This window comes from Schistocerca nitens, chromosome 3, assembly GCF_023898315.1.
Source record: "Schistocerca nitens isolate TAMUIC-IGC-003100 chromosome 3, iqSchNite1.1, whole genome shotgun sequence".
In the NCBI taxonomy this organism is placed as follows: domain Eukaryota; kingdom Metazoa; phylum Arthropoda; class Insecta; order Orthoptera; family Acrididae; genus Schistocerca; species Schistocerca nitens.
Window position 1 is genome coordinate 404,034,054 of NC_064616.1, and position 12,274 is coordinate 404,046,327.

A 12,274-nucleotide genomic window follows, 5' to 3' on the forward strand; every position below is an offset into this window, starting at 1 on the left:
TTTCTCACAGACCTCATTCCACCAGGGATGCTTTTTCTTTTTGGTTAGTAAAATTGTTTGTTCTGCTACGTCTCGTATTGAGGTTGCAATTTCTTCCCATTTGTGACTTTTGATTTTATCTGTCTTTTCCTTGTAGTCGTCTAAGACTTGCTGATTGAGCATTAAGTCCTGTACTCTATATTTGGCTATTTTTGTTTCGTCACTCTTGTGACTTCTTTCTGGTGTTAATTTCATCTTAATTTTGGTCAGATAATGGTCAGAATCAAAGTTGGCCCCTTTCACCACCTGTACATCTTGAATGTCCTTTGAATTATCATAACTTATTGTCACGTGATCAATCTGGAATTCGCCAAGTAATTTGTTCGGTGATTTCCATGTTGTTTGTTTTTTGGGATTCTTCTGGAATTTAGTTGTCATAATGTTCAATTTGAATTTCTCACAAAACTCTACTAATCTCTGGCCATTCATGTTAGTTTTAGTGTGTGCTGTAAACCTCCCTGTGCTTTTTGATAATTCGTTTCTTCCAATTTGTGCATTAAAGTCTCCTAACAGAATTGTAGTGTGTTGCTCAGGGATCTTCCCTATTGTTTCTTCCAGTTCCTCCCAAAATGTCTGCACTTTCTCTGGATTTTGTTGGTTGTCTTTATTTATTGGTGCATGGGCATTTATAAGTGTGTACTTTTTATTTTTATTTCTGAATGTTATCAATGATATTCTTGGTGATTTAGATTTAAATTCTAGTACCTTAGTAGAGAATGAGTTATGTATCACAAATGCTGTGCCATATACCCGAAGACCTTTTGTATTCTTTACTATCTGTGCTGGTTTCCCTTTATAAATCCTGTACTGGTCTGCCTGTACTGTATCCTCATCTGGGTATCTTGTTTCTTGTATAGGCAGAACTTTTAGTTTGTGTTCATCCATTAGTTTTGTCAGTTCTTTTTGTTTACCTGTTCTCAGCATTGAGTTCACGTTCAGTGTTCCTATGAACGTTTGATGTCTGTTCCTATGTTTAGCGTTAGGGATCCTAGGACCCTCCGACTGGTCTGTTGCGCAATGATGCTGGGCCCCCGGATCCGAATGCCCAGCTTCGGTGGTATTACCACCACGGGGAGGAAACTTTCTCATTGCACCTTCCATTTCTGATACTTGGTTAAAGCTGTTGTTTCCAGAGGTATACACCTCCTTCCACTAAGACTTAGCTCGCTACACTAAGAAGTTAATTCAGGCCGCTCCTCTGGAGTACAGACGCCTTTCGCAGCCGCTTCTCTGAAGTACAGACGCTGCTGATTGAAGATAACTCTTCCGCTCCAAAAGCCGTTGGGACATATAGTGTCTTCTTCCGCCTTCTGGACCGTTGGTTAATCTTCACCTTTTCCGCCAGTTCCGCCGTTCCGATGATCTTCATCTCCGCCTTCACTGCCGTTGAGGTCTTCACCGTTACCCTGGCAAGGGACCCTTACGAGGTACTATCACCCGGGCCAGGTGAACCAAGGTTTTTTAACGAGGTTGTTACTCCTCCCCCTCCTCCTTTTTCAACCAGGCTTGGGACCGGCTTTGGCGGAGTTATATATATATATATATATATATATATATATATATATATATATGAAATTTATTTAGATGAAAATATTTAATAAAATCATATACATTGAAAAATTAAATAAAATAAAAATTAATGTAACAACGTTATTTCTTCTATATCTTCTATATCTTCAACTTCATTCTTATGTAAGCCTTCATTAATTAATAATTCTAATGTTTTAAATTTACTTTCTAGTGAATGAATTATAGTTAATGTATAAGGGATATTTCGTTTTTTCGATTCTTTCATTATTTTAATCTTCTATGTTACTATTGATAATACCTTTTCTTGGTTTGAAATTTGAAAGAATCTTGTTATAATCTTCTTTACTAACATAATACTGAACTGTGTTAGAATGCTTGTGTATTCTGGTTTTGTAACAAAATTTGATTGTTCATTATCAAAGTAATGTTTGTTAACTACATCTTTCTTATCAATTGGATCAGTCACATTAACAAGTCTTCTATTTTTAAAACCAATATTACTTTTAGGTGTTTTAAACATAGCATTAAATTGTTTTGAAATTGTTTAATTCCACTAGTTAATTTGGGATCTATTGATAATTGTAACTGTTTCATAAAATTTTCAATTTTTTCAATTTTTAACTAAATATTTAACTAATTATTTTGGTATATTAATACCAAATGAATCAAAACAAATTGTTTGTCATTATTTTTATAGTAACAAAGCCAATGAGTAGTAGAATTATCAAATGTATCCTAATTTACTATAGCACTTTCAATTTTTAATAGTTTAATTACTAATTCATCAACCGTGTATACATTAGGAAAGTTTTTAATTTTTAAATGTTCAATTCCATAATGCATTAGGATACTTATCAATTACTTTTTGAAATAATGTTTGTTTTCTTAATTCCATTACTAGCACCAGCTGAAGCAAGCTTAAGACTGCGTCGAACTTTTTTTTTCCATTTCTAAGTTATGTCTTTTTTGTTCTTCTAATTCTTATTCATTTTATCTTTTTGTTTAATACTGCATTTGCCGTTGCTGCAGATCCTTCACCTACTGAACCAATTATTGGTAAATATGGTAATGCAGCTACTAATAATGGTAAAAATCCACCTTCATATTGTGTTAATCCTTTACCACCTTTCTTTTTTTGTTAAACATTCAATAATTTTTTTACAGCAGGATTACCTATTTTTATATGTACATTTCCACCAGTTTTTTTATGTTTCTTACGTTTTTGTGGCTCAGTTAAAATGATTAAATTGCGTTTAAATGTTCTATATTTAACTTTAATTTAATTGACTTTGGTTTAGTTTTACCACTATGTAGCAAAGTACAATCACTTGTAAAGTTCTTCATTTATATAGTTACATATTTAATAAAGTTTTTTATATAGATAAAAATTTATAAACACTTTTTGTATAGATAAATATTTAATAAACATTTTTTATATAGTTAAAAATTTATTAAGATTAATTAATGATTTTTATATAGTTTAAAAGTTTATAAAGGTTTCTTATATAGTTTAAAAATTTATAAAAAATTTTTGTATAGTTTAAAAATGTATAAGGATTTTTTATATAGTTAAAAATATATAATGATTTTTATATACTTCAAAAATTTATAAAGATTTTTATAATCCCCAACCATTTCATCAACATTAATTCCTGTACCTAATTTTCTTTTTCCATACATTATTCCTCTAACAGCTGTTGCTGCAACTTTTTCACCAAATGAAGCATCCTTTGCATACATTCTTACTTTTGCAGCTAACTGAAGTTCTTTATCTACTATTTGTGCCTGTTCTAAATCTTTATTATCATTGTAAGCAATATCATGTTATTTTACAAGCTTCATCTAATGTATTTATACCTTTATCACCTTTAACTAACCTTTCTTCTAATTTTGTACCTGGACCACAAAATTTATGACCTGGAAGATGGATTTGAAATAGCAGTTTGTTAATTAAAGTAATTACGAATTCTTTTCCTATTTATTACTTTTCCAAAATGTATGTGCAAGATTATTTATAAATCTAATCAAGAATTGAATTCCATTTAGATTGTCAATTATAAAATCGCTAAATTTATTTGTTAACATTTGTGCAATACCAACTTTTTCCTCGTGATAATTTTTATTTCCAGCTAGTTTTTCACCATGAATTACTGGTAAGTTATCAATCAATTGTCTAACATCATTGAACCAAACATATTCAGATGCTTTATCAGTATATTATTAAACTAAATCTTTACCTATTATTTGTTTTTCAGGAGAACTAATAACTGAGTCATCTATAGTAGTTCTTCTTAAGTTAGGAAAGTAATCATTAACAATTGTTTCATTAAATATTTATAGTTATTATCTCTACTAGTTGTTATTTTATTTGGATTATTATTAGATTATAATGCTACTGAATTTAACATTATATCTGGATAATTTCATAAATCTTCACCACTACACTTTTCATTTAAATCACATATAGTAATTTGTTTTTCAGTTAAAAGTCTCATTAATACATCTGTATCTTCATACGAGGGCGGTTCAGAAAGTAACCTCCGATTGGTCACAGTGCGGGTTGTAGGGGGAGTAGCGACGCCATCTGTGCGTACACGCACTCAACATGTCAGTCGGCATCAAGCCGTGGTCGAGTGAACGTCGTACCTGCGCTAGTTTAGTTTTTGTGGCAGTTTGAAATGTGTGCTGCAATAGAAAACCCCGCCAAATGTGAAGCGCGTGCTGTCATAAGGTTTTTTACAGCCAAAGGATATTCTGCAGCAGCTATTCATCATGAGCTTTGTGCCGTGTATGGACCAAGAGTTATGAGTGAAGGAGTTGTCCGTGAATGGGTACGTTTATTTAAAAGTGGACGAGAAAGCGTTCACGATGAAGAGAGGAGTGGTAGACCATCATTGGTGACTGACGAACTCGTTCAGACAGTTGATGCAAAAGTTAGTGAAAATCGACGTTTCTCAATGTCGGAGTTGTCTACCGGTTTTCTACAGATTGCTAAGACTCTCTTGTACGAGATAGTGACAGCAAGATTGGGTTACCATAAGTTCTGTGCACGAAGGGTGCCCAAAATTCTTACCAACCACCACAAAACTCAAAGAATGGCCTCTGCATTAGACTTTCTGTCACGTTATGAGGACGAAGGAGAACCATTGTTAAACAGAATCGTGACCGGTGACGAAACCTGGATTAAGTACGTGAACCCTGAGACAAAAGAACAATCAAAGATGTGGGCACATTCAAATTCGCCTACCAAACCAAGAAAAGCCTCGCAAGATTTTTCTGCCAGAAAACTGATGGCAACGGTGTTTTGGGATGCCAAAGGGGTGTTGTTGGTTGAATTCATGGAACGTGGTACGACCATTAATCAAGACGTGTACTGTGAAACAATAAAAAAGTTACGACGGGCTATACAGAACAAACGCCGTGGTATGCTGACTTCCGGTATTGTTTTTTTTTGCACGATAACTCCCATCCTCACTCTGCTCGCAGAACAACGGCCCTTCTTGAGTCCTTCAAGTGGGACGTTATCAACCATCCACCTTACAGCCCAGACCTGGCGCCAAGTGATTATCACCTCTTCATGCATTTGAAGAAATGGCTCGGGTCACAGCGGTTTGATGACGATGAAGAGCTCAAAGATGCGGTCACAGGCTGGCTCCAGGCACAAGTGGGTGATTTTTATGCAGAAGGAATTTCAAAGCTTGTGAAGAGATACGATAAGTGCCTCAATTGCTATGGAGACTATGTAGAAAAATAGTGCAAAGATGTAGTTGTAAGATATATATATATTAAAATATTTTTATTTAACTTGGTGTATTTTTTTAAATCAACCGGAGGTTACTTTCTGAACGGCCCTCGTATGTTTTTTACCAATTGTTAATTTATCACCATTGAATTCTGCAGGTAAATTACCAACATATTTAAACAGGTTTTAAAACTAATACTTTATTTTCACTATGATTAATGTAGTTTAACATTCTTTTACTGACATTTATCATTTTAGTTTCATTTACCTTTTTTCTTTCATTTTGACAAATCCTTGATTCTTTCTCTCTTTGGTATTTATTAAATATATCTTTAATTTCTGTTTCACTTAATGTATAATCATATTTTTCAGAAATATCATCAGACCAATCTTTTAATGATTTAACTGCTAATAAATCTCCAAAATCTTCTGTATTATGATTACATGGAATCATTCGCTTTTCAGTTTCTCTATTTTTTCATAATCATTTAAACCTTCAAGACTTTGTTTTACTTTTTCAATAGCACCAATAACAGGTTGATCGTCCTTTTTATATTTCTCATATTCTGTTTTTGGTTCCGTTTTCCAAATATTAAATTGTTCTTTTAATTCTTCAGCTTTCTTTCTATTTTTTTTGTTAGCTTGTTTAACAACTTTGTCATCATACTTTGCAAACATTTATCAATGAAGGATAAACAGTAATTATATTTATGTTTATATTTAATGTTAAAGTTAATGTTTATGTTTCTGTTGATGTTTATGTTTAATGTTAAAGTTAATGTTAATGTTTATGTTTAATGTTAAAGTTAATGTTAAAGTTACTGTTAAAATAATGTCTACTGTGTTTATTTTTAATGTTTTTGTTTAATGTTTAAGTTGTTAAAAACGTATTTTATTACTAAACTTACGTTGGTTTGGTTTCCTAGACATAACTATTTTTAAATTCTTGTCTAAAAATAATTAAAACATTTAAATTCTCTTTAACTGTTTTGGTATGTTTGAATAAGATTGAACTAAATAAAAGAAATCTATACCGTTGTGTCTGCCTCTAGTAAAATAATTTCTAACAATGTCTTGGTTTTCTAGAATCAACTCTTCAAATAAATCAAATGAATTTCCTTCACATTCATCGAATGGAATAATTTTTTCATTATTTTCAATAAAACTAACAATTTGTTTTTTAATTTTATCTTCATTTTTTAGATTGTTTCATAAATTGTTGATGTATTGGTTGTTCTAGGTTTTTTGAATTAACATAAAATGTTTAATTTTATTCTTATTGAACCATCCAGTAGCTAAAATATAATTATCAATCATTAATGTTGTTTTTCCACAACCACTTGGTCCAATTATTGGACTTCTTATAGAGTTTGGTAGAAGTTTAACATAATTCTTCTTTGATTTATTTTCTGGAATTCCTACTTTACGTTCCCAATTTGTTTTGTTCGGTTATTATTTTTCATTTACTAATATTTTTCATTTATTATTAATTTTTTCATTTATTAATATTTTTCTCTTATGAATAAGTTTTTCATTTATTAATAAATTTTTCATCTATTAAATTTTTTCATTTATTAATAATTTTTCTCTTATAAATAATTATTTCATTTATTAATAATTTTTCAATAGTAAATGAGTAGGTTATTTCAACTTAGTGATAAATCTTCTATACGATTATCTGTTCCAATACGTGATAATTATACTAATGTTTCATTAGTTGGTTTTTATTCAACTTTTTTAACACCAAATATTGGAACAAAAAATAATTAACTTTTTTGTGATGCAGAGAATATAGAAATTCCTGTAGGTCAATATAGTTTGAAGAATTAAAAAAATTGTACATTTGAAAAAACCAGATATACACATTAAAGCAGATGAATTTTTAAATTGAATTGTTATTGAAAATGATGCAAAATTGTACGTGGATATAACAGATAGTATTGGAAGTCCACTTGGTTTTAATAATCAAGTTGCTCAAGCAAATGAAAAAGATGTAGCTAAAGATGTTCCTAAAATAATTCTTTCTGAATTAATCAATATAAATTATAATCTTGGTGATGGAATGTATATAAAACATAATGATCATTTTCATAAAGAAACTAATATTATTTCTTCATTTAAACTTAATGCAGAGTTTGGTGGACCAATAAATTATGAACCAAATTATCATGTAAATATTCCTATTTTTAATACAAATCAAGATTTAGAAGTTACTATAACTGATGAAAATGATAATCTAATTGATTTTAATGGTGTTACTGTAGCAGTTATTCTGGAAATATTTTAATAAATTTTTTCCTTAATAAACAAGTAATTGCTAAAACAGTCATATATAAAATTGAAAGTTATCAGTTTTGTTCATTTCCTGTTAATGAAAAAACTAAAAATAATTTAAATGTTTCTAACAAAGATACAGAAATTGCCATAGTATTGGTGATGTTCGGATTCATCCGTATCATCCACAATTGGTACAGGAATTTTAGTATTATTGGAAATGTTGGTACAGATTATCCAACTTATGATGGAAAATCAAACAGAGAATTAATTGATAATTATGTAACAAAATTGTTTGAGTTTGTAACAATAAAATAGGAAATAATATTTTATCTAGAATTGAACACTCTTTTAATTCATCAACTGTTTTACTACAGCTAACTTCATCTGTTACTAACGAAATAAGTTTAGAAGGACATATTCTTAATACAGGAAAAATAAATAGTAAAAAAATGAAGTACTTTATCCATTGTCAAAGCTGGGTGGATTTTTTAAAGATTATAAAGAAATTATATTTGAAGGAGGTTTAACTGTAGTTTGTACACGTAGTTCATTTTCTGGAGATGTAATTTTATGTTGGTTTGATACAAATGATGCTGGCGTTGAAATAAAAGATACGCTTGCTAAAGAAGGTAAAATTGTTATAGAATCTGTGGAAATTCGTGTACCAGTTGTTATATATGAAGCAAATTATTATATTGAACAATGTGAAAATATTTTTAAAATCCTAAAATTCCTATTTCCTTTAATGAAGTTCAAACAGAAGAAGTTGCTGGTTTATCTAGTAAAAACAGTTTTGAACTAGATATATCAATTTCTATACCTCTACAGAATTTGACATGCTATATTTTGTTTTTATTGTACTTCACACAAATCGTAAAAATGATCAATTAGTTGATTCATCATTATTTGATCATATAATGCGAAAAATGGTAGAAATGAAATTTTTCCACAGGAAATGTGGAATATAATCCACCAAATAAATTTCTAAAAGCATATGATGCATTTCTAGATTTTAAAAGAATTACTTTACTAAAATCAGATATTGATTTTAATCCATTTAGTTTTATAACTAATTACCCAGTTTATGTAACCAATAGGACATCTAGAAAAATGTTGTAACTACACAAAAAACAACTATGAAACTTTGTGCAACTTTTAATGATCAAATTTAAAAGATACACTTGCTTGTGTAATTATGTATGGTTAAAGGAATCTTACCTATGCACTACATAGATTACTTATTGAAAATTTTAAATTATTATTATTTATTTCTATATAAATGAATGAAAAACAAGTTATGAAATTTTTAACTTCTTTTTTCCATGTCCTTTCATTGAATTTTCAAAAAGTATAACAGTGAAATTTTTAAAATAATTTACTTTTGATAACTAATACATTATAATTTATTTTCTTAGGTTAACAATGTAAAATTTTTAATATGATTTACTAATTAATTTTATTTATTTTTTATGTTAACAATGTAAACTTTTTAATATATTTTACCTTTGTTAACAAATTCATTTTATTTATTTTCTTATGTTTACAATGTAAAAAATTTAATACAATTTACTTTTGCTAATTTATTTACTATATTTATTTTTGGCATTCACAAAGTGATTTTTTAAAATAATGTACTTTGTTAACTAATACATTTTATTTAATTTACTTATGTTCACAATGTAAAACTTAAAAAAATTATTTTTCTCATTAATTTTGTTTTCTTTAAATGGACAACACTAAGCCATAGTTTAGACATTGTAGTGAATGTATGATTGAAAGAAATATTGAAGAATTTCATAAAGATAAATAACGAACAGGTGGACATAGGTATGTATGTAAAGAATGCTGCAAAGAACGTCAGTAAATTAGAGTCACATGTGAATGTGGTAGAAATATAAACAATAATAATCTCAAAAAACATTTACAAAAACAACTCATAATAATCTTATGGCTGCTAAACCGAAAATCAAATACTTTTATACATTCACCTTTTTTAAAATAATTTCTTACATTCACATTGTAAAATTTTAAAAATAATTTACTTTTGTTTTGACAAATACATTTTAATTAATTTACTTATGTTCATAATGTGATTTTTAAAAATAATGTTCTTTGTTCACTAATACATTTTAATTAATTTACTTATGTTCACAATGTGATTTTTTAAAAATAATTTACTTTCGTTAACTAACACATTTTATTTATTTACTTACGTTCACAGTGTTAATTTTTTGAAAATAACTTACTTTTGTTAAATAATACATGTTATTGTGTTTAAATTGTGTTGTAAATTAAATAATTAAGTTATAAATCAGTTGGTTATTATTATTAGTAGAGTTACTGTAAAAATTATGTATTTGGTTAACATTATAATATCTGTTAAGTTAATTAAATATACTGACTTTTTTAAAATTCAGTTAAGTTACTTACAAAATACAGAATTTATTTTAATATCGAGATAGTGAGCTAGAACCTACAAAATAATTCTACTGGCGCTCCTTCCCATTCCCAAAGCTGCCGTTCAACATGCAAGCCTATCAGGATGAGTCCCTAATTGGCTCTATCACCACTTAATAACACTGGAGCTCACAATGTGTGTGTGTGAGTTCTTAAGGGACCAAACTGCAGAGGTCATTGGTCCCTAAGCTTACACACTACTTAAACTAACTTATGCTAAGAACAACACACACATCCATGACCGAGGGAAGACTCGAACCTCCAGCGGGAGGGGCCGCGCAGTCAATGACAAGGCATCTCTAACTACATGGCCACTCCGCGCGGCTGTCCACACCAAAGAGCCAGCACATTCTCTGCACCTGTCTGCACCTTTCAAGAAGAAGAACCATATTCCCAATAGACGAGGTGCCTCCTTCTGGTTCAGTTGTACTCTTAGCAGAGGCAGGACCTGAACCCGTTTTGAAGGCGTAAGGGTAGAGTTGTGGGGGGGGGGGGGGGGTTGACGATTTTCACCTTCTGACCAGAGATTCACAACTTCGCCAGTGTTCTCATTTCACACTCAGCTGAATGTGGAGAAGCCAGATCGAGCATATCGGAAGGGGCTATGACATCAAGGATCCCAGGCGACGCTACGACTACCACAGGTGCCCCAGATGCCTCAGTGCCACCGCAGCCCAGGCTAGAAGCCTGAAGCCTGTCGATCGTGACCAACAGAATTTCAACTGTTTCGCTACAGTGGCCAATTCCTTCTACTTTCGTACACAACAGGCGCAGTAGCTATCCATATTTAACTCACATTTATTTATAGAACACGATATATAACACTAAAAAAAGCATCTACGTCTATATACATACTCCATAAGCTAGTGCATGGTAGGGGGTAACCTTTAACCACTACTTGTAATATACTTTCCCGTTCTACACGCAAATAGAGGGAGGGAAAAACAACTGAGTATATGCATCTTTACAAGCCCTAATTTCACTTATCTTCGAGGGCTTTAGGCAAAATGGCGAAATGTACGTTGGTGGCTGTAGAATCTTTGTCAGCTTCAAACGCCGATTCCCTAAATTTTACAAATACTGTTGTGCGAAAAGAACGTCATCTTCCCTCCTGTGATTCCCATTTGAGTTCACGAAACATCTCCGTAATACTCGCTAGCTGATCTAGCATAGGAAACGAAATCTACTGCTGTACAGCTGCGGAGTCAAATTGCGAGAAACAGTAACTGCCGTAAAATATCTAGGGGTATCCATTCGGAGCGACCCTGAAAGAAATGACCATATAAAAAGTAGGAAAAGCAGATGTCAGGCTGTGTTTAATAGGAAGAACTATGAGGAAATGTAATTTATCTAGCAAAGAACTGGCTTACAAGGGACTTGTTCTACCGATCCTTACCCAGCAGAAGTGATAGAAGAGATAGAGAAGATTAAACGAAGAGTGGCGCGTTTCGTCACGGGATCGTTTAGTCCGCACGAGAGCGTTACAGATATGCTCGAGAACTCCAGTCGCAGACCATACGAGATAGTCGTTGTGCATCACGGAGAGTTTTGATTTTGAAATTTCGAGAGAGTACTTTCGGGAAAGAGTTCGACAACATATTACTTCCTCCGACATACGTCTCGCGGGACGACCACAACGAGAAAATTCGAGAAAGTAGAGCTGATAGAGAGGCTCACCGACAGGCGTTCTTCCCACGCGCCATGCACGAATGGAACAGGGAAGGTGGGATTACTTAACGTACCAGAAGTACCCTCCCCGACACACCGTCAGGTCGCTTGCGGAGTACTGATGTAGAAGATGTAGAATTTACCGGTAACAAATCTAGCAGCCCGCCTCTGAATTGATTCGATGTCATCCTTCAATTCGACCCGGTGGGGACCACAAAAAAGCGACCAGTACTCAAGAATGTGTCTCACTGGTGTTCTATATGCGGTTTGCCTTACAAATCAACAACACTTTCCTAAAATTCTCCCAGCAAACCGAAGTCGACCCTTCGCCTTCCCTTCTACCGTCCTTCCGTGTTCGTTCCAGTTCATATCGCTTTTCATCGTTACGCGTATATATATAACTGACGTGACTCTGTCAATCAGTACACTATTAATGCTGTATTCGAACACTACGGGATTGTTTTCCCTACTCATCTGCATTAAGTTAAAGTTTTCTACATTAATAACAAACTGCCATTCACCAAACTAACTAGAAATTTTGTCTAAGTCATCTTTTATCCT